Source organism: Schistocerca piceifrons, chromosome X (genome assembly GCF_021461385.2).
Source record: "Schistocerca piceifrons isolate TAMUIC-IGC-003096 chromosome X, iqSchPice1.1, whole genome shotgun sequence".
NCBI lineage: Eukaryota > Metazoa > Arthropoda > Insecta > Orthoptera > Acrididae > Schistocerca > Schistocerca piceifrons.
This window is the reverse complement of record NC_060149.1, coordinates 779,624,958-779,650,296: the sequence shown is the minus strand read 5'-3', so window position 1 is coordinate 779,650,296 and position 25,339 is coordinate 779,624,958. Positions and strand designations below refer to the sequence as shown.

Genomic DNA, 25,339 nt, shown 5'->3' with positions numbered 1-25,339 from the left:
AAATGTCCGACAGATGGCACTTCATCTGATCAGAATAGCAATGATTAGCATAACAAAGTAAGACAAAGCAAAGATGATGTTCTTAAAGGAAATGCTCAATATGTCTACCATCATTCCTCAACAATATCTGTAGTTGAGGAATAATGTTGTTAACAGCACTGTAAAGCATGTCCGGAGTTATGGTGAAGCATTGGCGTCGGATGTTGTCTTTCAGCATCCCTAGAAATGTCGGTCGATCACGATACACTTGCGACTTCAGGTAACCCCAAAGCCAATAATCACACGGACTGAGGTCTGGGGACCTGGGAGGCCAAGCATGACGAAAGTGGCGGCTGAGCACACAATTATCATCAAACGAAGCGCGCAAGAGATCTTTCTCGCGTCTAGCAATATGGGGTGGAGCACCATCCTAATAAAACCCCATGTCATTCCAAGCATGTATGTCAATTTTTACCTCTCTGTCTACATAATTCCGTGGTTTATTAAGTTTTCAAATTTATACTGACTTTTCGATCACACGGTACATAATTACAATGGCAAAGTAAAAAGAAAATGACATTTATTACTCTATATCATGAAGGTTGTTTTTAGCACAAAAGGGTACACAATGCTGCAACGAAAATTTTTGATCACTTACCCAGTGACGTTAAATGTCTTGACAGACAGCAAATTAAAGTTTGGGAACAAACTGAAAAAAATTTTCATTTGCAACTCCTTAGATCTGCCATAGAAGAATTTCTGTTTAAGAAACACCTTATAACTGTTCAGCGTGTTGCCATATTTACAAATTAATTTGCTATGTGAATGGAAAATGGCTTGTTCCACATCATTGTGATTAATTGTCCAAATGTTCCATGGAACATGTAACTAACTCTTGTTTTGTCGATATTTCTTTGGGCATGCTGTTAAAGACCCTTTTCTACTTTCTTCCATATTGGTGGACACTCTTGATCAGGCTCACCACTACCGTACTATTTGGTACAGTAGCTTAGAATTATCTTTGTTGTACTGTTCAGGTATATCTGTGAAACCTATTTAGTATACCTACATTTATATTCTGCAAATCACTCTGAAGTGTATAGCAGAGGCTATTTCCTATTGTATCACATGTAAGTGTTTCTTTTCAGTCCAGTCACATATGGAGTACGAGTAGAATAATTGCTTAAATACCTGTGTGCTTGCTGCGATTAGTTAATCTTGTATTCATGGTGCCTATGGGAGCAATATGTAGGATGTTGTAGTATATTTCTAGATTCCTCACTTAATGCTGGTGCTTGAAACTTAGTAAGTAGGCTTTTGCAGGGTTGTTGGTGTTTATCTTAAAATGTGTGCCAATTTAGGTTTTTCAGTATCTCCATGACACACTCCCATGGCTCAAACAAACCAATGACCATACATGCTGCCATTCTTTGTATACATGGTGAAGTGAAATTCGCGCACTCGAGCTTCGCAGCACGACTCCTCACATGCCAGCGATAAAAAAATGTCTGTCACAAAATTTTGTCCAGCGAGAACATCCGGCAGAAAAAGGATGTTAAAGAGTGGCAATCTGGCAACATTGTAACCACGTGTATAGTAGCTAGCTCTGTCAACATGTTGTAGTTGTGCTGTACAGTTGGTGCAGTGGATAGAGTTTTGGGTTAGCATGCAGGAGGCTGAGGATTTGATCCTGGGTTCAAGCATATGTTTTTTATTTGGTAAATGTAGTCCAAGTGGTACAGTATCTGACATCTTAATCATCAACAGCGATTGCAGCGGGTCCTCTGGAAAACATTTGCACTTACATACAACAATTGTAGAAATGGAAGAGTGGTCAGCTTTGAAAGATGCCCTGTCCACGTCATGGGCTCGAATTTATTCGCACCACTTCCTCCACTAGAAGCAAAACCTCTTTTCTTAGTACCCTCCTCTAATATTAACATAGATTAGTACCAACTATTATTCTTGCCTCGTTCAGGTCCACTACATTTCATTAGGGCCTTACGTTATCAGTAGGACTAGCAACGTGCTTTGCGAATAACGTCCAAACTCAGTTACTATTTGTATGTGTTATCACCATGGTTTAATTAATTGTTTCAACTGGCTATTTCTTATTTGTCTAACCACGTATTTGTTGTGTTCAGCGTTACAAAATGTTGTAAATTTAGGGTACATGTGACATAAGAAATGGTGTATATTACAGATCAAATGTCAGGATGAAATTAGCAAATAAAAAAAATTGCACCCCAACCCAGGATAGAACCCTCGACCTCCTGCATGGTAACCCAAAACTCTATCCACTGTGCCAACTGTGCAGCAAGATTAAAATGTCCTGTCAGATGTAGTTACCATACGTGTTGTTACAGTGTTGCCAGATTGTCACTCTTTAATGTCCTTTTTCTGCCAGATATACTCGCCAGATGAAATTTTGGGACAGACATTTTTTTATCGCATGCATGTGAGGAGTCGCGCTGCGAAGCCCGAGTGTGCGAATTTTGCTTCACCCTGTATAGTGTATGTAGTCCTATTTGGAATGGGTTCCACATGCTTGAGTAATATTCTAAGAGTTGCACAATTGTTTTGCAATCAATCTTCTTTGTAGCCTGATTAAGTGTTTCCAGTATCTACAGATGAACTGAAGTCTGTCACCTTCTTTACCTGTGACTGAGTGTATATGATCATTCTCTTCAATATATCTACAGAGTGTATCTGCATGTGAACTTCATGGCAAGTTATGATGGATGCTGTTCCTTGCACAAAATTCGTCACTAAAGCTTATTGTCATCGCTTGGATATTATGGTATATCCACTACTCATTTCCTGGACTGAATTGGAAGTGCCATGTTTGCTGTACTCTAATCATCCCATGGGATTATACAACCAATGCTGATGCTTCACTTTAGGCATGTTACTGAATGTTAAATGGCATGAAATTTATTCACAGTTGTGAATATGAACCACCTCCAGCTGTATAATGGAATAACAACAATGAAAATTTGTGCCGACTTGTGACTCAAACCTGTATTTCTCACTTTATGCAAGCAGTTGTCTTTACTGCTTTGGCTATCTGAGGATGACTCAAGGCCAGATCCAAACTTCCATATGTCATCATTCATGTGCCACACCTGTACTTTTACTTCCCATTAATGTTATTCCCGTATGGGGGAGACATTTTATTTGTAAGTCACAGGACCAGTATGACTATTAAATGGTTTGTCATGTACCACATGAACTCCAATTGCCTTGGAAGTGCTATTGGATCTAATACAAAATTTTCAATACACTTCTTTGACCCGGATTCTGACATAGGCCATGCACTGGTACAAAATTTTATTATATAAACACTTTTTGAAGTGATGCAAATTTCAGCAAAGTACCTAGCTTGAAAATTGATATTACATACTTGCATACTGTGCTTCATATTTTATCGTGAATTCTATTGGCTTTGTTGACAAATCACATTAATATAGTAGTGTCCTATCCTTAAATAGCATACAGTTTCATTGTCATATATTTTTAAAATGGCAGCTGGGAGGTAGGAGGGGCAGTGCTGACACTTAGTCCCTGATCACCAAGTTATATAGCATGCCCAGATCTAAATTTGAAACCTCTCCACTATATCTGAAAAAGTGAGATTATTAAATATGTGCTGTAACATTTACATTCTCCAACTTAACACCACACCATTACCAAAACTGCTCACATGTATGTAACTATCATTCAGTTCAGTGGTAAAGTCAGATAAAAAGACTGTTATCAGTGTACAAATTAAATTTTTCTCTCCACTTCCTCATGTAAGTACCATCCGAAGGAACATTTGCATGTGTTCCAGTTTCATGGTACTGTTGGATCTTTTTTGTGGTTGTACATGTTTATACTTTGTTGCCTACCCACAACCAATCTGTTACTTTCCAATCTAATATAGACCTTCAGCTATGAAACAGGTCTGCGTGTTACGGCAAGCTTATTCTAAGAAAGCAGTGAAAAAATATTGAAACTAACCTATCATCATCCACTCTAATCAAAAATACTCTGTGAAGAATATTGAATAGTTTCGATTCACAAAATACATAATCTCTTTTCTCACCGCCCACTAATTACATGGAATTATTAGGTCAAGACAAATATTCAGTACGAGTGATCGGCATTGGCCAGTGATATAATGTTAATGGTTACCGTCACATCAACTTTTGGTGAATATAGTCACAGTTTTGTTGTTGGCAAAGACAACAAAGTGGTTGTGGTGACACAATGATCTGCAGCTTAGCCTGAGGTATAGGCTAGGTTGGAAGATAGCAGTTTCGTTGTGAGTTGGCGAAGCCAATGAAGGTGATACTAAAAAAAACTTGGTTTCTCTTGACAGACTGACCTGTAGTTTTGCCCAAGGTCTAGGTAAGATTGGAAGATGACTGGTTGTGAGTTACAAAGCCAATAAATCTGATACTAAAAAAAATCTGATTGTGGTGACAGACTTATCTGTAGCTTAGCTCATTTGAAAAGAACACCAATAACATCACGTTATAGTCATCATATTGTTTATGACATTTGTCGCATGTTTCCTGCATCACTGGCCACAGCACAACTCACATTGAACATTCATCTGTATACAAATTATCGTCCCATCGTCTGTGAAACTGATTTGCTGTTTAACTATACACTGGTCAGCCAGAACATTATGACCACCTACCTAATAGCCGATAAGTCCACCTTTGGCATGGATAACAGCTGTGGCACATCATGGCATGGCAGCAGAGAGGGTAGGTCGCTGGAGGGAGTTTGTACGTGGTCTGCAACCAGTGTACGATACTCCTTGGCCGTCATGGTGCCTTGCACGAACTCCACTGGACACTGGATGCCCATGTGAATGTTCCCCAGACCATAATGGAGCTGCCTCCAGCTTGTCTCTGTCTCGCAGTTCAGGTGTCGAGGAGCTGTTTTCCTGGAAGAGGACAGATTCTCACCCTCCCATGGGCATGATGAAGAAGGTATCCAGATTCATTAGACCATGTAATGCTCTGTCTCTGCACCAACATCAGTGCCTAGGGTCACGTGCCCATTTCAGTCATAGATGCCAATGTCATGGCACATACACAGGTCTTTGGCTGCAGAGACCCATTGGTAGGAGTGTTCAGTGCACTGCGTGTTCACACACATTTGTACTTTGCTCAGCATTGAGGTCTGATGTTAGTTCTAACATTTGTCCTGTTGTTTTACCAGTATGCTCAGCCTACAATGCCGACATCTGTAATAAAGGGTAGCTGCCCAACTCCACGATGTCAGTATGTGGTTTCACCTTTGTTTTGCCACATGTTGAACACACTTGCCCCAGCATGTCTTGAACACCCAACAAGTTGTGCAGTTTCGAAAATGCTCGTGCGGAGCATCTGGGCCTTCACAACCTACCCTCAGTCAAAGTTAGGTAGATCACGAGCCTTTCCCATTCTGCACACGGAAGCACTCTCACTGATACTACATACACTGTGCGTGTGTATGACTAGCAGTCATTCCCTGCCAGGTGACTCTTGCTATCGCCTGGACGGGTTAATATCTACGGTAGGTTGGTGGTCATAATGTTTGGCTGATCAGTGTATATCGTATGGGGTGAGTGAGTGGCGGGCGCTGCCCCTATAGTAAACTTTGACTTCTTATGATAGTGATTTTTATCAATATTTTGCAATATTTATGTTTCATCTGGTTGCTAAATTCTTTTATTCAGCTATCACAATTTATTTGTCGTGTATATATATGCACCTTATAGATGAAATAAGCATTATTTCTGCATTGCTCCAGTAAGTGACACTATTGATTTAGACCATATAATTTATTCTATTCTCAGTTTTACACATTGCTTAAAATTGTGTTCACAGTGGCAGCTAAATCTTTGATCCTCACAATTGTGAAGTTAATATCTTCAGTTGCAGTAAATGTCTTTGCATCACAATCTGTCTCCAAAAACTGGTTTGGTACACTACATTTTAACTGAAATTGATTTTATAGCTGAATCTTTGATTATAAAATGAGTTGCTTCATTTAATTTTAGTAAGCACCACCAAACCATTACAGTAACATTGCAAAACAAATATCAATGTGAGATGGATATAAAAGACTTAACAGAGGAGATTTTTAAGCTTTGGAAAGAAGCTTATATTATAACATGAGACTGGGTTCTGTAGAGTCAATTTTTTTATCCATATTTTTCACATTGAGTCTTGTCAGTGTCCTTTTTTTTCCTCTTACAAAAATGTCATAATAGCAAATAAAAGGCATGGGTAACAAAAAGGACAGTAACAAGTGGTAGGTACACATTCAAACTTTTGTCTACATTATTGCAGTTAATATTACTTTATGTTTCAGATTATACTGGCAGCCCTCGTATTTTGATCGTGTTAATCACTGTAGTAGTGGTGAAGTATATCAGCTGGAAAGCAAGTTTCTGATGTGTACATAGCTGCCAACACAGCATCTGTCTGGAGCTATCTCATCAAGGTTCTTGTGTGAAGGTAAACATTATTGTTGGGCATTTATTCAGGAATTCTAAAGTTAGTTTTAGAATTTTATTGAAAAGCTGTGTGGGAATGTACATTATCATTGTGTGTATAGATGTGAGGAATGTCAATGGGAAATGTAAAGAGATGTGGCTGAAAAACATGATTATTCTTCCTCTGTGCTGTCTCCATGCTCTTCAGAAATGCCATCCTGTTCCCAAGGATCTTTAGACTTTCTTGTGAGCATGTGCTTCCAAGCCTAGGACCCTGATCCACTGTAGGATTTCTTTTTTTCCATTGCTGCAATCCTAGTCTCAGACTTACAATTTAATCCTAGATCATGAAAGAAACAGATTGATCATCCTTACGGCAGAACAGGCAAATAGTTTTTTTGCACTGGACAGCAGATGTCACAGGCAATGCTATGATGCTCGTTGACTTACACATGCCACAGAATTGGCTGTGCTGTTTCTTCAGTGAAATGTGTGAGGGTGGGTTTGCTACTGATTAGCAGAAGGCCAGAGCTCTAGACACCATGTGTGTTTGCCCCACAGCTGACTGCAGCTGAAGGTCATACACTGATTAATTCCTGTAATTTTATAAATGAAATTCATTTCTTCTGTAGGCGTAGTCCTTACAATTATATGCAGGTTAAATAAATGAAACAAATGAAAAGTAACCTTTGTAAACATTCCTAATGACTTAGAGTTTGAATACAAACTGTACTGTCATAAAAGCTTTGTGATAAATTGTCGGGTTTATGCAGTCGCATAGTTAAAAATTCTGACTACTCTGGCTTGACATTAAAATGAACATGTACAATAAACACACAGATTTCACTGCAGCAAATAAAAACTTAACTGATGGATAACGGGTGTAGAAAGCTCATTACAACCACTGATCAAGTAAATGTTTTGATCAGAGTTCCTGTTACATATTTGGGCTTCTTTTTTGAGTATTTCTGTAGGCATTCTTAACCAGAACCCCAACCATATTTTGCATCTGATTACAGTTAGTTGTAAGTGAATGTCATTTCACCTATGCACTGAACAACTATATATTCAAGAATGTTATTAATAAAAAAAAAAAAAAAAAAAAGAAAATTGTGAGACTGTAAAAATCTCCAAAATGCTGTCAGCGCATCTACCACTGCCACAAACAGTACTGTTTTGCTCAGATTTAAATGGTACAAAGTGATGAAGGAAAGACAAATCAATTACTGTAACAGATTTTTTAATTCATCACTTCAGCACAGTATAAATAAACTACATATTTTTAGTAGCTTAAGTTTTGGGAGAGTTTTACAAAACTTATCTTCAAATATAGTTCTGCAACTATAACATAATTTGCCTTTAGCATGGTGATTTAAAATATAAAGTCTACCTGCTCTACATTCCTCATAATCCATACAGTGAAATTTTTCAGTTATGGATTTCATGTAAGGATCCTAAATGTACGAAACAGGACTAGTCTGCATGGAACGACATTTCAATAACATTGCTGAACTAAATGGTTGGAGTGCTGAGCCCAGCTGAAGAGTCACAGAGGGACCAGAAATGTTAGCGATTACCATGTTTCCAGAGATCTCCAACAGCTGAGGTTCATTGTCTTCCTTTTGCAACTCTCGGTTGTTCATTAACAGCATCTTATCAGTATCCTCTTCACAGTTTGAAATGTCACTAGGCTTCATTAGTGAATTAATAGTGCTGCTTCAGAACAAGCACCATAGTGTTCTTGCTGTGGGGTTCCAGTTGTTGCAGCCTTTCTTATGGTACACTGAAAGTAAATATTCTAGGGCATCTTGAGTCAGTCTGCTAGTCAGTAAAAACTTAATGCTAACAATTTGTTCCTCTACAAAAACAGAACAGTAACATTAACAGTCCTTGTAATACATGGCGATTTGTGATTTTACCTGTCTTTTTGTCAGTTTTATGTACAGTAGCTAAAATTTCTTTTGCAGTGGAAAATGTTGTCCTACTATTCAAAATGTCAAACAGTTGTTCATAAATTCTATAAGACAAGCTGTGTTTGCAGCTGTATCACTCTGCAATTCTGTAGTTGCTGTACAAGTTCTAACAGTTGCAGCAGTAGAGTGGCTGAGGACCTCAACTGCTGTTTTACATTCAGGTTCTAAATGAGTGTTGTTTCAACAACATTCTACTTTTTTTGTCCTCCTTGTCAAATCATATGTCATCCTAACATCTTCAAATCACAGATAACAGCATTATTGACAGTGAAGTTGCCACTAAGCCAATTGTTTCAAATGTTTTTGAATAAATGTGGAAAATAACAAATAGCAAACATTTACTGTCCATTTACAGTGAAATAAGGTCTTTCTGGTGTAACCTGTAATATCTTGAGCATGCTTAGATTACTGGCTTCCTGATCACGAATGACTAATTTTGTTTCCAGGTTTGCGTTTCCAATAAAATAATTATCTCCTGTAAGAGTCCCAATAAATTCACATGTTTTACTCCTGTATGTAACAGAAAGTATGAAACAGGCAGTTTCCAGTTACTGTAGATATCTCTAATCATAAAAACAAGTGCATAATTTGCAGGAAGTGGTTTTCTCCCCCCATCACCTGAATCCTGTAGACCTTCTAGTAAATCTAGATTTTTAGTGCATTCCAGACACTGCATAATTGATGTCCCATTAGAAGACACTACATATACCCTTTCTAAAAGATTTTTGTTGAAGCTAGGTAGGAATTTTGTGGCACTAATCCAGTATGTAATTGTAGACAGGCCAAGTAATACCATACCCAGTTTTTGTAAAATTTTGTATATTGCTGGAAATTTGTAAACTAAAATTAGAGGGAGATCTTTGTCAAAATAGGACCTTTTTACGCTTTTTATTCTCGCATTGCATTTCACCCAGTGCCATGGAACAATAAGGGAAACAGAAACTGCTGAAAACATGGGCAATATTATTTGAGCTTCTGTTGAACAACAGTGTACCCTTAATTTTTTACGAGTAGGAAGATATGTTTTTTAAAAGATATGTTCATATTACAAATTTTCTGTTTCGGTACAAGCTTCCTTGAGTATCATCATCATCATCATCATCATCATCATCATCATCCATACAGGTTTTCTTTTAATTTGTCTCTCACATATTTCTGTAATGTCTTTCAGGTCTGGAAATGCTTCACACTTTTTTGGTGTTACATTGGTTTTAGCATTGTATGTTGTTCTTGGGGTACACAGTTTCAGTTCAGGTGATGGCAGATTAGTCTTATCACTAGATTCCACATATACTGCCGAAGAAATTTTAGAGGATTTGCTGTGTGTGTAAGCTGTTCTTTCCCACTATTCATGAATGATTTCTCTTCAAATTGAGCATCACACAAGATTCTATTGTGCAACTTTTCTGAATCTAACATTGCCTGTAACAATAACCATCTGTTAGCAAAATGCCAATGAAAACAATCAGTTTTTGAAAATATAACGTAATTGAATAGATAAAAAATCTACTTACCAAGTGGCAGCAGGACAAAACACACACAAAGGTATTGAAATTTGCAAGCTTTTGTAGTCAGTGGCTCCTCCTCCTAGCAGAAGGGTTGAAAGGGAAGGAAAAGGGTGAAGGGGAAAAGGACAGGTGAGATTTAGGAAACGGAGAGTTAAGAAAAGTCACCCAGAACCCCAGTTCAGGGGAGACACGTATCCTCTAAACCTCACCATGCCTTTTCCTTCACCTCTCTTCCTTCACCTTCAACCATTCTGCCAGGAGGAGGAGCCACCGGCTCCAAAAACTTGCAAATTTCAATACGTTTATATGTGTGTTCTCCTGCTGCTGCTTGCTGTGTAGATCTATCCAATTACAATAGGTCAGAAAGAATGTGATAGATACAGGGTGAGCAATGTGAGATATACAGGGTGTATACAACCCGGGACAACCAGGAGATCCGGGAAAAACCTGGGAATTTTTTCATTTGGGAGAAAACCGGGAAAAACCTGGGATATTTTTAGAATTCCGGGAATTTTTCATTGTTTTAGTTTTCAGTTAAATTTTTGTAGTTTTGACTGGTAAGAACCGATACTCTAACAAAGGGTATTACTGTATCCCGCTACTGCAGAATAATACTTAAACAATTAAAGATAAACGAGAGAATAAACGAAAATACGAGGGCCGTTCAGAAAGTAACCTCCGGTTGATTTAAAAAAATACACCAAGTTAAATAAAAATATTTTAATATATACATCTTACAACTACATCTTTGCACTATTTTTCTACATAGTCTCCATAGCGATTGAGGCACTTATCGTATCTCTTCACAAGCTTTGAAATTCCTTCTGCATAAAAATCACCCGCTTGTGCCTGGAGCCAGCCTGTGACCGCATCTTTGAGCTCTTCGTCGTCATCAAACCGCTGTGACCCGAGCCATTTCTTCAAATGCATGAAGAGGTGATAATCACTTGGCGCCAGGTCTGGGCTGTAAGGTGGATGGTTGATAACGTCCCACTTGAAGGACTCAAGAAGGGCCGTTGTTCTGCGAGCAGAGTGAGGACGGGCGTTATCGTGCAAAAAAACTATACCGGAAGTCAGCATACCACAGCGTTTGTTCTGTATAGCCCGTCGTAACTTTTTTATTGTTTCACAGTACACGTCTTGATTAATGGTCGTACCACGTTCCATGAATTCAACCAACAACACCCCTTTGGCATCCCCAAACACCGTTGCCATCAGTTTTCTGGCAGAAAAATCTTGCGAGGCTTTTCTTGGTTTGGTAGGCGAATTTGAATGTGCCCACATCTTTGATTGTTCTTTTGTCTCAGGGTTCACGTACTTAATCCAGGTTTCGTCACCGGTCACGATTCTGTTTAACAATGGTTCTCCTTCGTCCTCATAACGTGACAGAAAGTCTAATGCAGAGGCCATTCTTTGAGTTTTGTGGTGGTCGGTAAGAATTTTGGGCACCCATCGTGCACAGAACTTACGGTAACCCAATCTTGCTGTCACTATCTCGTACAAGAGAGTCTTAGAAATCTGTGGAAAACCAGTAGACAACTCCGACATTGAGAAACGTCGATTTTCACGAACTTTTACATCAACTGTCTGAACGAGTTCGTCAGTCACCAATGATGGTCTACCACTCCTCTCTTCATCATGAACGTTTTCTCGTCCACTTTTAAATAAACGTACCCATTCACGGACAACTCCTTCACTCATAACTCTTGGCCCGTACACGGCACAAAGCTCACGATGAATAGCTGCTGCAGAATATCCTTTGGCTGTAAAAAACCTTATGACAGCACACACTTCACATTTGGCGGGGTTTTCTATTGCAGCACACATTTCAAACTGCCACAAAAACTAAACTAGCGCAGGTACGACGTTCACTCGACCACGGCTTGATGCCGACTGACCTGTTGAGTGCGTGAACGCACAGATGGTGTCGCTACTCCCCCCACAACCCGCACTGTGACCAATCGGAGGTTACTTTCTGAACCGCCCTCGTAACTTAAATTGCAAAGGAAATGCGCCATATACAACAACGACACACAGTGCTCATGCAAACATCTGCCAATTGAAAATGTGTCAAAGCTTTAGGAACACTATGCAGTGCTTCATATAACAAGTTGCCTCCAATGAGTGTGAAGTCGCAATGTTTACATTCGATTTGTTTTAGCAGTTACGTGCGGGCTCATGTGCATGCACAGTTGAGTCACGTTTGAGTAGTAGATTCTCCCACTTCTGGCAATAGGAATGTGGCTGTTGGCTGTGCAAGCAGTCGCAGCAAGCAGCTAGATGCTACCGGGAAAAGGGAGCTCCAAATTCATATTCTTGAGGGAAAAAAACTTGTTTCACAAAGCACCTAGCATCCAGCGCACGTTTGTTTATCGATTATTCATATGATTTTGAAACACTTCCCTGTTGGTTTTTGAACATTTTTGAACACATTTTAAGTTGATTTTAGAATGAACCATAAGTTGACTTTTGAATGCATGCATAGTGTACGTGATATCTCTGTCAGGAGAATCCTCGTCCCATCTAGAAATAAACTTTCCGCAGACAAAAGGGGACGGGACTATCCGAGCTGAGGGAGTAAAGCCGAACGGATGAATGCCAATCGCTGTCTGATTATGTGGTTGATTGGGTTTGCGAATGATCAGCATTGTTATAATTACTAGCAAAATCCACAGATTCAGAACACCAGAATGGAAATAAACGACTGACAGGAATAACAGGCGAGAAAGATTACGTATTAGCTTCTTGGTGTATCCAAGAAAATGAAATTTTGACAGAAAATTTTTGGCCAGATCGCTACACTAGTAAGGACCAATAGTACAGTCACCGGCTAGCAGCCGCTTCAGTTCTGTTGTGGAAGTAACACAGAAGACGTGTTGTTCGAACATGTAAAAACGCGTAACCGGCAAATATTCACTGGATAACTAAACCTGTGATTCTGGCAGGGTTAGTGAAGTTAATCGGCGAACAAATTTTGACAGTGACAGCAATAGCTACAGAATTGGTGATGACAAGATTGTTTGTTCGAATGAGGAAGGAGAAGAAATGGGGACATCACACAAATTATGGAAGAATAAGACGATTCCAAATTTATATAAAAATTTCGTAATACTTCTTTTCGATCTCATGCTTGAGAAGCTGGTGCATATCAATGAAATGTGAAATTATTTCCTAACATAGAGCTTTTTGCTTGTAGTAGGATTAATAGGCATTTGATATTGATACTTACTGGATTATATTCTGTCGTGTTATAAAAATGGCCATTTGTGCCAAAACAGACTTGTTTATTTGGCGTGTTACTAAATTGCTGCCATTTTAGAAAGGCCTGTTTTGTTTTATCTAGCAGACAGTGACAAAATAGACGTAATCGATCGAGAAACCACACCAGTCTTGGGTATTATTTGTATTAACAGCTTTTTCAGTATTAGATAATGACATTTCGATTTTTCAAGTAACAAAATGTTTGACGAACTTTGATGACGTAATAGATTCTTTCGCAGAAAAGAAAGCATGCCATGTAAAGCTGTAGCAAGATTGGAGAAAAAAAAAATGCTAGGAGCTAAGAATTGAAGAAATGCATAATTTCTTGCGTATCTCGTCTTTATTGGTTTTATGTAGCCTATATTTAATTTTATGTCACACAAAACAGCAAGTTATTAACTAATAGGCAATAAAGGGTTCAGATTTTCTGAAGAGTTCTTGTTCTCTAGATTACAGATAGTCCCATCCGCTATTAATTGCGAGATTTTTTTAAAAGAGTGGCAGGCTGTCAAACCGGCTGACTGGGAGCAGGAGAGGCACCAAAGGACATTTCAATTCCCACTGTCCTGAATATAGTTTGGACGTGCGGTAGAAAAATGCTTGATGAATAGGCGTGACACTGCACTTTTGCATACTTATGACCAAATAATATGTCTTACATTTCCTCGAATACATAAGTTTTCTGTTTCAGACTTTTCGGAAAAATGTGCGCTACGAGATGAACATATTTTGAAAATTCGATTTTTTTTTAGTATCGACCCGGTTCGCAAATGTAGATCCGAGGCTGATGCGCAGAGCAGTCTGAGCTATAGTGAGTAGTCTCCACGTGACTCGTGTTTACATTTAGTGATTTTGCTGTTTCCCCTTTGTTTACTCTCACGTCAAATGAAAACAAAATGTATATCTGTGGCTGGGAGCTATCAAGTGAATTAAAACACATTCACATAATTACGAAGGCTGAAATATGTCATTAGTTTCAGATGTTATTTTATTTTCACCTTTCTGACAGTCAAGCATTAATCGCCTTGCAGAACAATGAAGTTATTTTTGTCTGTTTGCTAAAGAAATTTGACTTTTGTTAACCTTTTACGCAGAGGCAGTCAATGTATTTGAAACAAAATGTTTAATTCCACAGTACTGGCTAGTTTCAACAGTTCGCTGCATTTCAAGTGCACGTTTTCATTTTCTAGCACATATGGCATTATGCCATAATAAAGAACCAAACATGATATAATACAGTACTGGTGTTTCAAGAAAATTTACATCCCAAAAACCACACTGAAAAGCTTAATATCAGGTCGAGGTCTACTTCATTGGGAATCTGGACATACGAATGTGCCCTGTGTGCACTTAAAATGTGCACATTTTAATATGGTTCATGAAATTCCGATGCTCTTACTGTATCCTCTGATGTCTTGTTTCTTTTATAACATAATGTATGATCTTTCAATGTTTTACACGTATGTACCTAGGGGCTTCCTACGTCATGAGAGCTACCCAAGTGCGGTGTCGCCTGTTATCTGCGCTCTCTGGCAACTGCTGAAACGAACCTATTTCTAACAGTTCGTGGGAAAATATTGCGAATAGTGGTTTGAAAAGCATTATTTTCAAAGTAAATATCCTTTTAGGTAAGTTGAACTATGTGCAAGAATGTACCACGAGTTTATTAAATCACAGAGCGTTTGACTCTCATTTAAAAACCAACTCTTTGATGATGAGCCATTTAGAAGAATCTCGAAACCTGAAGATCTGACATTTATGTCATTATTAAAAATTCAACAGTATATGCGAAAGCTTAGCTTCTCTTGCAGCTTGAGAGCAATATTATATGTGAAAGCTTTTCTTTTCTTGTAGCAACACTATGTATATTAATTTTAACTATTAACTTTCTCTGTTCGTGTGTTCGTGTTACTTAACAGTGATGTTGCTGTTGGCTGACTACATCACGTGAGTATCCTCTGTCATTGGCTGGCGAGATCACGTGACATGAGCTACGAACGGCTTACAAAAGCGCATCGAAATCTAGATTTCAATGATTCGGAAAGTAACATGCGGTGTTTGGTGGAATTCAAATTTATGCTTTCGTAATATGAAAATACGCAGCATACATGTTGCTGCACATCAAAGATATTTCCAAAGCACGTCTTTTTCCTTTGTTTTCTAAAGTGCTGGGAAATTGTACTCCCGTGTATAAAACCATAACCATCCAAAGGATTGATAAGGGAAAATATGCTGTCACTCAGGAGAAAGTGTATTTTTAACCAGGAAATCCGGGGAAAAAATCCAGAATTTTTTTTCCTTGTCCACGTATACACCCTGGATATAACACCCCTTTTACTTCATAAATGATTCCAGATATTGAAACAAGGTTTTCTGCAATTGATAGTGTGTTGAGGTGCACATAATTTTTTGTGGGGATGATGTCTGAAGTCTGATATCAGTCGAACTACTGAAACAAATATGGTTGTTTGAGCCCATTGACTTAATGGTTTTTTAAAAATTATGTTCCAAAAAATAATATTTTTTATTAATGAAAAATCCTATAATGAATGACATTACATATAGGCATATAAAGCCAGCTTTTAGAGCTAAAAATAATGAGTTACAAAATTTTAGAGATCACCATTAATAAAATCCCAAGTATACATGTGCACTGGACTTTGACTTAAATATTTTGAAACATTAAGTAATTTTTTAGTTCCTGTGTAGCTATAAAGTCTAACCATGTACTTCACAATGGTTTCCTGTGAACATATATCTTGGAGGAGCTGGCTGGAGCACAATGGATGTATTGATCTCGTAGCACTGATGAAATGTCATCTCTTTCAGTCTCTAATGAAGTAACATCACATTTACCATCACTTTCTGAGCTGCTACATTCAGTATCAAACTCAGGATCACTGAAATCATCGCTTTTTGGAAGCAGTGCCTAAACAACGATACAGGAGAGTGTCTGAAATCCTGTATTTTGTTGTCAAGTATCCAAAGCGGCACATAGTAAAGACAATATCTAGTGGGAACCGCCTCAACCAAAACATGACAGCCAGGCTACAAATGTAGTACCAGGTGCTCTCTAGTGGCCGAACATTTACTTATCAATGCTGAAATGGATACAAGTGAGGTTTTATTGTTTTTGAAGGTCTTTCCTTGAGTTGCCCGAGTATACTTGGGATTTTAAGTTTCTGTTAAAATAATAAATATGAAATAACTCAGTGTTTTAAGTTAAGGTGTTAAGTGGAACCATATACTTTTCGCCTCCTGCAAAAGAATTGGAGAAATGTACTGAAATAGAAAAGCAGTGTAGCTTGAGTTGATACGGTGGTGTAAACGCCACAAGCAGTGCTCTTGTGGCAAGCTCCATTGATATATGCAGCAAGACAGCCTTGGGCTACTAAGATAAAACCTCTTTCTTTTTATTTGGAACTACAGCATATGCTTGCTTCCAGCTCATCGGATGGGGCTTAGGAAAACTATTGCAGTCCCACTCATCCTCTATCTATTGAGCGAGGACACCTTCCTGGGTGGGTTTTCCTCCACCCACTATGCATTGTCGTTTTCTGTGCCATGGAATTCTTTGCACCTCACATCCAGCATGGTAGCCAGTCCATTGTGGTGGGGCCGCCATGTACTCTGTTGGTTGTAGCCTCCTAACTACACAGGGATCGCTCTGCTGATGGCTACGCCGTTAACTCCCCACGTATGCCAAGGAGGAGATGCCCGTCGCCCTAGGGCATGGACTCCCGGCAATGGTCATCATGCCAGGTGGCCTTTGCTGCGGCTGGGTGGCGCCTGTGGGAAGGACCCCTGATTGGATGGAGTGGGTGGCATCAGGGCGGATGACACGCAACACGACATCACTTGCTGGTGATCAAACGCCAGCAGTCTCTAAGCGTTCCAAGTCTCGGTAAAATGCAAGGAAGTATGATCCTAAATCGTTCCCCTCACTGGCCACACCATGGGAGGAACGCCAGGCTAAGAATGGCAGTGAACTTTATTTGCCCCGGTACCTCGTATGTACGAGAGCTGACGCGGACTCCATCTCGATGAAGCCTCAGTTTTTAGTAGAGCATTTAGAGGACAAGTTATCATCACGCCTCGTAAGAGCTGAAATATGGTCCAGGGTATTATATTCCACAGGGACCTTCTTTTGCAGTCTGACGGCGAGCTGTGTGCCAATGTTCTTCAAGATTAAAAGTGTAGGGTTCCATGACTTCCTGCCACAATGTAAAACAATCAGTAAGGAATACTGCTTACAAGTTCAATGCCATTGTTTGTTGTCCTCCCAAGTTTTGTCGATATAAGAGAACTTACCGTCTTGCTCTCTTAATTTCCTTACTTGTATGAAATATTTTTGGATCACTAGTCAATTACATCAGTTCCCTCTACCAGAATCTTTCTTTTATTTAGTGGTCTCTTTTATTTAAATACCTTTTACGTGGTGTCTTGTGCAAAATATCGTTCTGCCAAGGAAAATTGATATTTTGTTTTACAGCAGTAATTTGTATAATGTCAGCACTATCTTACTATCTTTTTATCTATTTAAAAGTCCTCCATTGTTTCTTGAATGACCAATTTTGGAAGGCTGATTACAATGATTAATTTCTTCTCAAATTTCTTAGTGCTCTTTCTTGGCGATTCTAGTGAACTGTGTGGTTTATTTTTACATTCCTTTCTGATGTGTTCTATTGAGGCAAGACTGACTTTTGTATAAACTGCAGCCCTTTGATTGAGACTGGAAATATTAGCCCCCAGTTCTTTTTGTGCCAATACCGGCTATAATTACATTAGAGATGACAGACTGCTCTTTACTCCAAAGATATCTCTCATTTGTATTTTGCACATTTCTATTCTGAGTAACTAAATATATCAACTGAACTGACTGATGCTGGTAACTAAAATGACATGAACAGAATCAGAGTGAATTGTCACTGGACTAGTAATGGACAACTGATTTTGGGGAGTACGTGTAGTGCAGTCACAGGGTTCTTCCGGGAAGGGTCATTTTCCCCACAAAGACCGCTGCCCACTTATGATTGTACAGACAGGCTATAAAGTCCAACCAAAAACATTGTATTGTATCTACTACTGTTTCAAGACATTCAGTGTTTCAGTATATAGTTTATATGTTGCACAAGAATGAATAGAAAAGCCACATCATTATTACCAACAGCTGTGCTACAGTGAGTTTAGTAGTTGGCCTATGAACACCATTAAAGTTATTCATATATGGCATAGCACACTGTCTCTCATAAGTATTTAATGCCACATTTATGTATGACTTAGGTGGCTGAGTGGTATATTCCTGGCTGTATGGTTTCAGTCCTCAGTTAGCTCTCCTCATGTAGCTCTCTCTGCCCCCTTCTCTCTCTCTTACACACACACACACACACACACACACACACACACACACACAGATATATATATTCCTTTCTGGTTGTCATTTGTTAGTATGAAAAATTTTTCATTTGTATCGTGTGAGAGATGTCTGTAGCAATACATTCACTTTACAGATCACACATTATTTATTTACAGATTGATTTTTTTAAATTGCTATTTAATAACACTCACAAGGCAAATTATTGGTTACTAAGTTCAAATAGATTCAGAACATTGTAAATAAAACAAATGAACCTTAATCTGATCAATTCCAGTTATTTTCAGAATGTCAAGAAAACTGTAATAAAGCTAATATGTCATTGTCTATTGTGTTTGTACATCTTACATGTTGCTGTACACTAGACTGTTTAGTGTATTCAACATTAAATATTTAGCCATATAGGAATGGTACTAATTTTAGCCACATACCAAATAACAAGTTAAAAGTGCTGCTATGGGTCTCTTGTCAGATTGATATCCTGTTATAGCTGATGGGGACCTTATTTTATGATGTGATGCTACCAACTGTGTATCCCTTGCACAGTATGAAAAGACATGGTCATCTACCTGATGATTGATCACTATCTTTATGTATAGCATTCTTTTCCCTTGCCCTATAATGGGTACTGCTCCTTTGTGACAAGTTTGACACCCCAGTGAGAATGTCAGTATGGTTCAGGGCATTATATTTCACCCAGACTTAACCTTGCACACAAAGAACTATGCAGTTAACTTGGAATCTTAGGACATTAGTTGTGTTTTCTGTATCCAAGAGGGACCAAAATATAATAGCTGATTCTGATGTCTTCATGTTGGCCTTTGTAAGAGGTATGCATCCTGAAAAGTACACTCCTATAATGCAACACTGTATGACCCACTCCCCACTTCATCCATTGCTTTAAATGTATGCATATTTATATATTTTTTGGTACTGCACACACAAATCTACCTGTGGAAATCGTGGACAGCTGCTGGACATAAGCACCCCATCAAGCAAAAACTGATGTGTGTAAACTACAGTGAGTACCATTCATCCTGATCACTTGCTCATGCAGGTTTTAACAAAAAATTTAAAAGCACATCGCAAAGGAAAAGTACCAATGACTACAACTCATTGAGATGCCTAAATTTTGCTAAAACAGGGAAGATCTCCTTGTCTAGTGACAGTGCTTACACAGTCAGTCCCTAAAGTCTGGCCTATGTGGCCACCTGAGTGTGTGCATTCAAATGGGATACAGATGTTCCCCTCCCACTAAATGCTGGAATGGTTTCTATGAAAAGGTCATGACCTATTTCCTTCCGCAACTGGAGTATGTGTGACTATACTGGTACATCTAATACACATATTGATAGTCCCCGCTCTTTAGCACATTCGTGGTTGGCTACCACGGGCCCCCAGCCTTTGCATCATCTTTTCCCTTCTGTGCTGCATGTCTATCCTCTTGTTAATCCTTTTCCCCCTCCCTTGGGGAACGTGTTCCGCATTTTCAGTAGTTGACATAAGAAAGGTCTCACCACTGTTTTTTTCTTCCTTTTTTCCTTTCCTTGTTCACCTTCTCCTATCCTTCCTTTGCTTTGGCATTTGAGTCTCCTTTTTTTTCCATCTTCCTCCCTGTGCACTTCTGAAAGCCACACCACGCATCTGACACATGACAGGTGACTGGTACAAACCAGGCCCAGGGAGGGGTGATTAACTGAGCTGCTACCTTCCCAAATTGCCGATTGGTCCCTCTGTTAGGTGTGAACAATCACCTAAGGTGGGTGAGTGCCCCCCCCCTCCCCCCCTCTGAGGAGGGGGGGGGGCCTCACGTCTACCAGACATAAATGGAATGAAGCTTCAGATTCAAAGGCCCTCCCAGCTGCACCACGGTGACTTGTGGTTTCACATACTGAAGACCATCTGTCCTTTGCAATGGTAAATCCATTTCTTATTTAGAAAAGTGTTGATGCAATTGCCAGCCCTGTGAAATCCTGCTCTCATTTACGCAATGGCATTTTGATTTTGGAGACTACTTCTGCTGATCAGGGTGACATTGCCCTCCATCAGGTGATCAAAAAGGTAGATGCATCCTTAGTGCCCACACTCACTCTTTTTCTCACCTTTGATAGAGTGGTGCTTTTGTCCAAGGTCAAAGCAGGGAATGAAGTTATCACAGTCTGACTGTACATTACAAACCCGATGTGCTGCTACCAGTGTCATCATTTCAACCACACTCAAATGTCTTGTCAACACTTGGCCAAATGTGTAACCTGTGGCAGGGATGTGCACCATGGTGACTGTCCGCCTCCTCCTCCCTGCTGTATCAACTGCAGTGGTGACCATCCACCTCCTCTTGAAATTGTCCCGTTATCTCGATGAGTGGCCTCTCCAGGAGATCCACGTAAAGGAAAAAGTGCCTACCCGGTCCCTCACAAGTTATTGGCTAGTCGCAAACCCTGCATTCTACCATCTGGCACTTACAGTACTGTTCTTGCTACATCTCACTCTGTGAAGGACACGGCCATGCAGACAAATGACCTCATATTCAGCACTGTGGTTGTAAAATTGCCCAGTGCCCAGTAGCATCGCCGTCTCCTCGTCCAGCTGTGCAACAAGCCACCGAACATTCATCTCCTGAGGCAAGTCACCTGTGACATGTCCGGCAAGACGGAAGGAATACTTCTGCGAAGACTTCTTATGCCCTCCAGGCAAAAAACGTTTGAGTCTTCCTCTGCCAACTGGAAAGGTTCCAGGAAGTCAAACAAAGGCAAACAGTCTTCTCCTTCGCCGATTCGGGATCCTCTTGGACGATGTCGCCATGTGGTACCCTCACCCGACTGACCCCTGTGTCGCCGGTGCGCACCACCGACCGTTTTTCTGCCCTGGACTCCACACATCGACAGAGGAAGAATGCTGATGCCTCTGTCAATCTCGTGAAGCAGAATCCTCCAGCGTCTAGGCCATGTAGCAGGGAGTCTTCGGAGGCTGGCACTCGGCAGCCGCCGAGATGACACCCCTTAATTTTTTTCCTCCTCCCCTTTCCTCATTAAAACTCTCCTTCAATGGAACATTCGTGGCCTTCAATCAAACAAAGAGGATTTACGGCTGCTCTTAGAGTTGTAGGGTCCACTTGTTCTCTGCCTCCAGGAAACAAAATTGCATTCTCATGACCGCTTTCAGCTCTGGCATTTCTTCCCTGTCCGTTTTGGCCCTCCCCCTGAGGACAGCATTCCATCTTGTGGGGGAGTCCCACGGGATGAACTTCATAGGTAACCCATCTCCCTGACTACCTGTCTTCAAGCAGTTGCAGTTCGCCTTTTCCTTCCTCACTTGACCTTTCCCCTTTGTACTGTTTACATCCCTCCATTGTTCAGTGTCACCAGAGCAGATGTCCTCCAGCTTATTGGGCAGCTACCTCAAGCCATTCTGCTGCTCAGTGGCTTTAATACACGCCATCCACTTTGGAGTTCTCCCAGGACCTGTTCGAGAGGTGCCATCTTGGCTGATCTTCTCAGTCAACTTAACCACCTCTGCCTTAACACACGAGCACCCACATTCCTTTCAGACCCCACACACACCTATTCCCATTTGAACCTATCCTTCTGCACTGCCCAGCTTGCCCATCATCTCAAGTGATCCGTTCTCTCTGACATATACTGGAGTGACCATTTCCCATGTGCTACCCATTTACTGACTCTTACCCCACCTACGTTCACACCCAAATGGCAGCTTAGAAAGGCCAACTGGAGGCTTTACTCTTCCCTGGTGACCTTCAACAAACATTTCCCCAGTTGTGATGACCAGGTAGAATATCTTACAAATGTTATCCTTACAGCCGCAGACTGTTACGTTCCTCACACTTCGTCTTTGCCACACTGTGTCCCGGTCCCTTGGTGGATAGATGCATGCCGTGATACAATTCATGTGTGACGTGCTCTTCATGTTTTTAATAGTTATCCTGTGATGGCATATTGCATTCGTTATAAACAGTTGCGTGCACAGTGTCATTGTGTTCTTCGGAATAGCAAAAAAGCTAGCTGGATTTCTTTCAGTAGTTCTTTTAACAGTTCCACTCCCTCTTCTGTCATATGGGCCAACCTCCAACAGCTCTGTGGGACCAAGATCCATTCCCAATTTCTGGCTTGACAGTAGCAGGTGAAGTCATAGTGGACCCGATTGCTATTGCCAACAGCTTGGGCTGCCATTTTTGCAGAGATTTCGAGCTCCTCCCACTATCACCCTTCCTTCCTCCATTGGAACAAAGAGGAGGGGGCTCGGGCAACACCCTTCTCTTCTCAGAATCGTGGGTCCTACAGTGCCGCCTTTACTATGAGGCAGCTAGATCACGCCCTTGTTTCATCCTGATCCTCCGCGCACTTTCTGCTTCATACGTACAACCGCATCTGGGCAGAGGGCACATTTCCCAGATGCTGACATGAAGCCACTGTCATACCCCTACTTAAGCCTGGTAAGGATAAACACCCTCCTTCTAGCTACTGTCCCATTTCTCTCACCAGCTGTGTTTGCAAGGTGATGGAATGTATGATTCGTGCCCAGCTGGTATGGTGGCTTGAGTCTCGCAATTTACTAACCACTGCACAGTGTGGATTTTGAGTGTGCCATTCTGCAGTTGACCATCTCATCACTTTGTCCACCCATGTCGTGAATGGTTTTCTGTTGATATCCCAGACTGTGGGTATGTTTTTTGATTTGGAGAAAGCCTAAGACACCTGCTGGAGGACTGGTATTCTCCATACTCTCTACATGTGGGGCTTCCATGGCTACATGCCTTGTTTCGCCTCAGGAATTTTTAAAAGACTGATATTCCAAGTTACATGTTGGTTCTGCCTTGTCAGACACCTTTATTCAGGAAAACAGCATGCCTACAGTTTCTGTGCTGAGTGTTGTCTTCTTTGCTATCGCCATTAACCCTGTAATGGCCTGTCTGGCACCTCCGGCACTCCGTTTTGTTGATGATTTTGCCATCTATTTGTCTCATTGTACGGTACCTTCAGCGATGTCTCGATCGTCTTTACTCGTGTCGGGCATCGACAGTGGCTTTCATTTTTCCACTGACGAAACTGTTTAAATGAATTTCTGGTGGCGCAGTTGGTTTCTTCCACCGTCTTTACATCTTAGGCCTGTTCCTCTTCCGTACATTGAAACTATGAAATTCCTGGGACTCCTGCTTGATAGGAATCTTTCTTGGTCCTCCTATGTGTCTTACCTGACAGCCCACTGTATGCAGTCCGTCAATGTCCTACGTGTCCTCAGTGGCACTTCCTGTGGAGCAGATCCAACCACCCTCCTCCGTTTGTGCTGGTTCCTTTTCCGTTCGAAACTATACTATGGGTGCTTCGTTTATGCATCTGTACGTCTGTCCCTCTTATGCCGTCACAATACTATCCACCATTGTGGCATCCGTTTGGCCACTGGTGCCATTTACACTAGCACAGTTGACAGTCTGTATGCAGAAGCTGCTGAACTATCACTGCCCTAAAACATTGACTTCCTCCTCAGCAGATACGCATGCTGTTTGTCTACCATGCATGGCCACCCATCCTATGCCTCCTTTTTCAATGTCTCCTTTCATCACCAGTATGTGACGTGTCCCTCTTCTCTTCTCTGTTGCCTCCTGGAGATCGCTTTTGGCTCTTTCTCTGGCAGCTTAACTTTGTGCCACCTGCAACTGTCCTGGTGGGTGTGAACCGTTCACCACTTTGGTTTCGTGTGACGGCCTGTGTTCACATTGGCCTCCATTTGCTTCCAAAGGACACTACTCCAGCCTTGCTCTATCACCTTCAGTTTCACGACCTTCGCATGGAACTTCTCGATAATACCTTTGTGTACACTAATGGCTCTCAGACTGACCAAGGTGTCGGGTGTGCCTTCATCATTGGCTTTGACGTTTTTCAGTATCGGCTTCCAGAACACTGCTCACTATTTACAGCACAGATCTTTGCCCTGTATCAGGCCACACAGTACATCTGATGACACAGGCTTTTTAATTACATCGTCCGCTCCGACTCTTGGTGCCCTTCAAAGCCTCTGTGTACTGTACACCGTTCATCCCTTAGTGCAGTGGGTCCAGGAAAGCTGTCACTTGCTCACTGTTGATGGAGCCACTGTTATGTTTATGTGGGTCCCTGGTCATGTCGGTCTGACAGAAAACGAGGGCAGTGACGCTGCTGCCAAGGATGCAGTCCTTGTACCTCAGCCCGCTAGTTCTTACATTCCCCCCGATGATCTCTGAGTTGCCTTCTGTCAGTAGTTGGTGTCACTTTGGCATTACCACTGGTTCTTCCTTCACGGGGACGAACTCCAGGTTATTAAGCCTCTCCCAGCGGCTTGGATGACCATCTCTCGGCCCTCTCACCGCGAGGAGATCATTTTAACTAGGTTGCCATAGCCATTTGTTAAGTGGTGCTCCCCCACCAGTTTGTGCACATTTCGCTCGACTTTTGATGGTCCACCATTTCCTGACGTAATGCCCCCCCCCCCCATTTTTTTTTTTTTTTAAACTGCTTACGTTCTCATCATATCTGTTTGCTGAACAACGTGCAAACTGTCGACCACATTTTACTTTTTATCTGTCATAGCAATATGGTGAAAGCCATTTAATTTGTCGTTCTGAACTCTCATTTCTCCATGACATATTTTATAGACCTTTCTCCATTTCCCTGTTTTAAGCTGTCCTCTCTTCCGTCGATTGGTGCTGACATGTAGTTGTTTTGAGGTCCTCTCTTTGTCTTTGTGTTCTACGTTTTGAGATGGGCGTGTATGA

The 25,339-nt window shown here is 40.8% G+C and overlaps 1 protein-coding gene across 2 annotated transcripts in view; it reads left to right on the top strand.

Annotated features, from left to right (window-relative positions):
* LOC124721810 (uncharacterized protein C9orf85 homolog) overlaps window positions 1-25,339 on the top strand; it is a 40,434-nt gene that overhangs the window by 8,207 nt on the left and 6,888 nt on the right. For both annotated transcript variants that reach the window (XM_047246930.1, XM_047246931.1), the window contains exon 2: window positions 6,334-6,479. The gene's annotated coding sequence lies outside the window, so the exon portion shown is untranslated. The remainder of the gene's footprint in view (window positions 1-6,333; window positions 6,480-25,339) is intronic.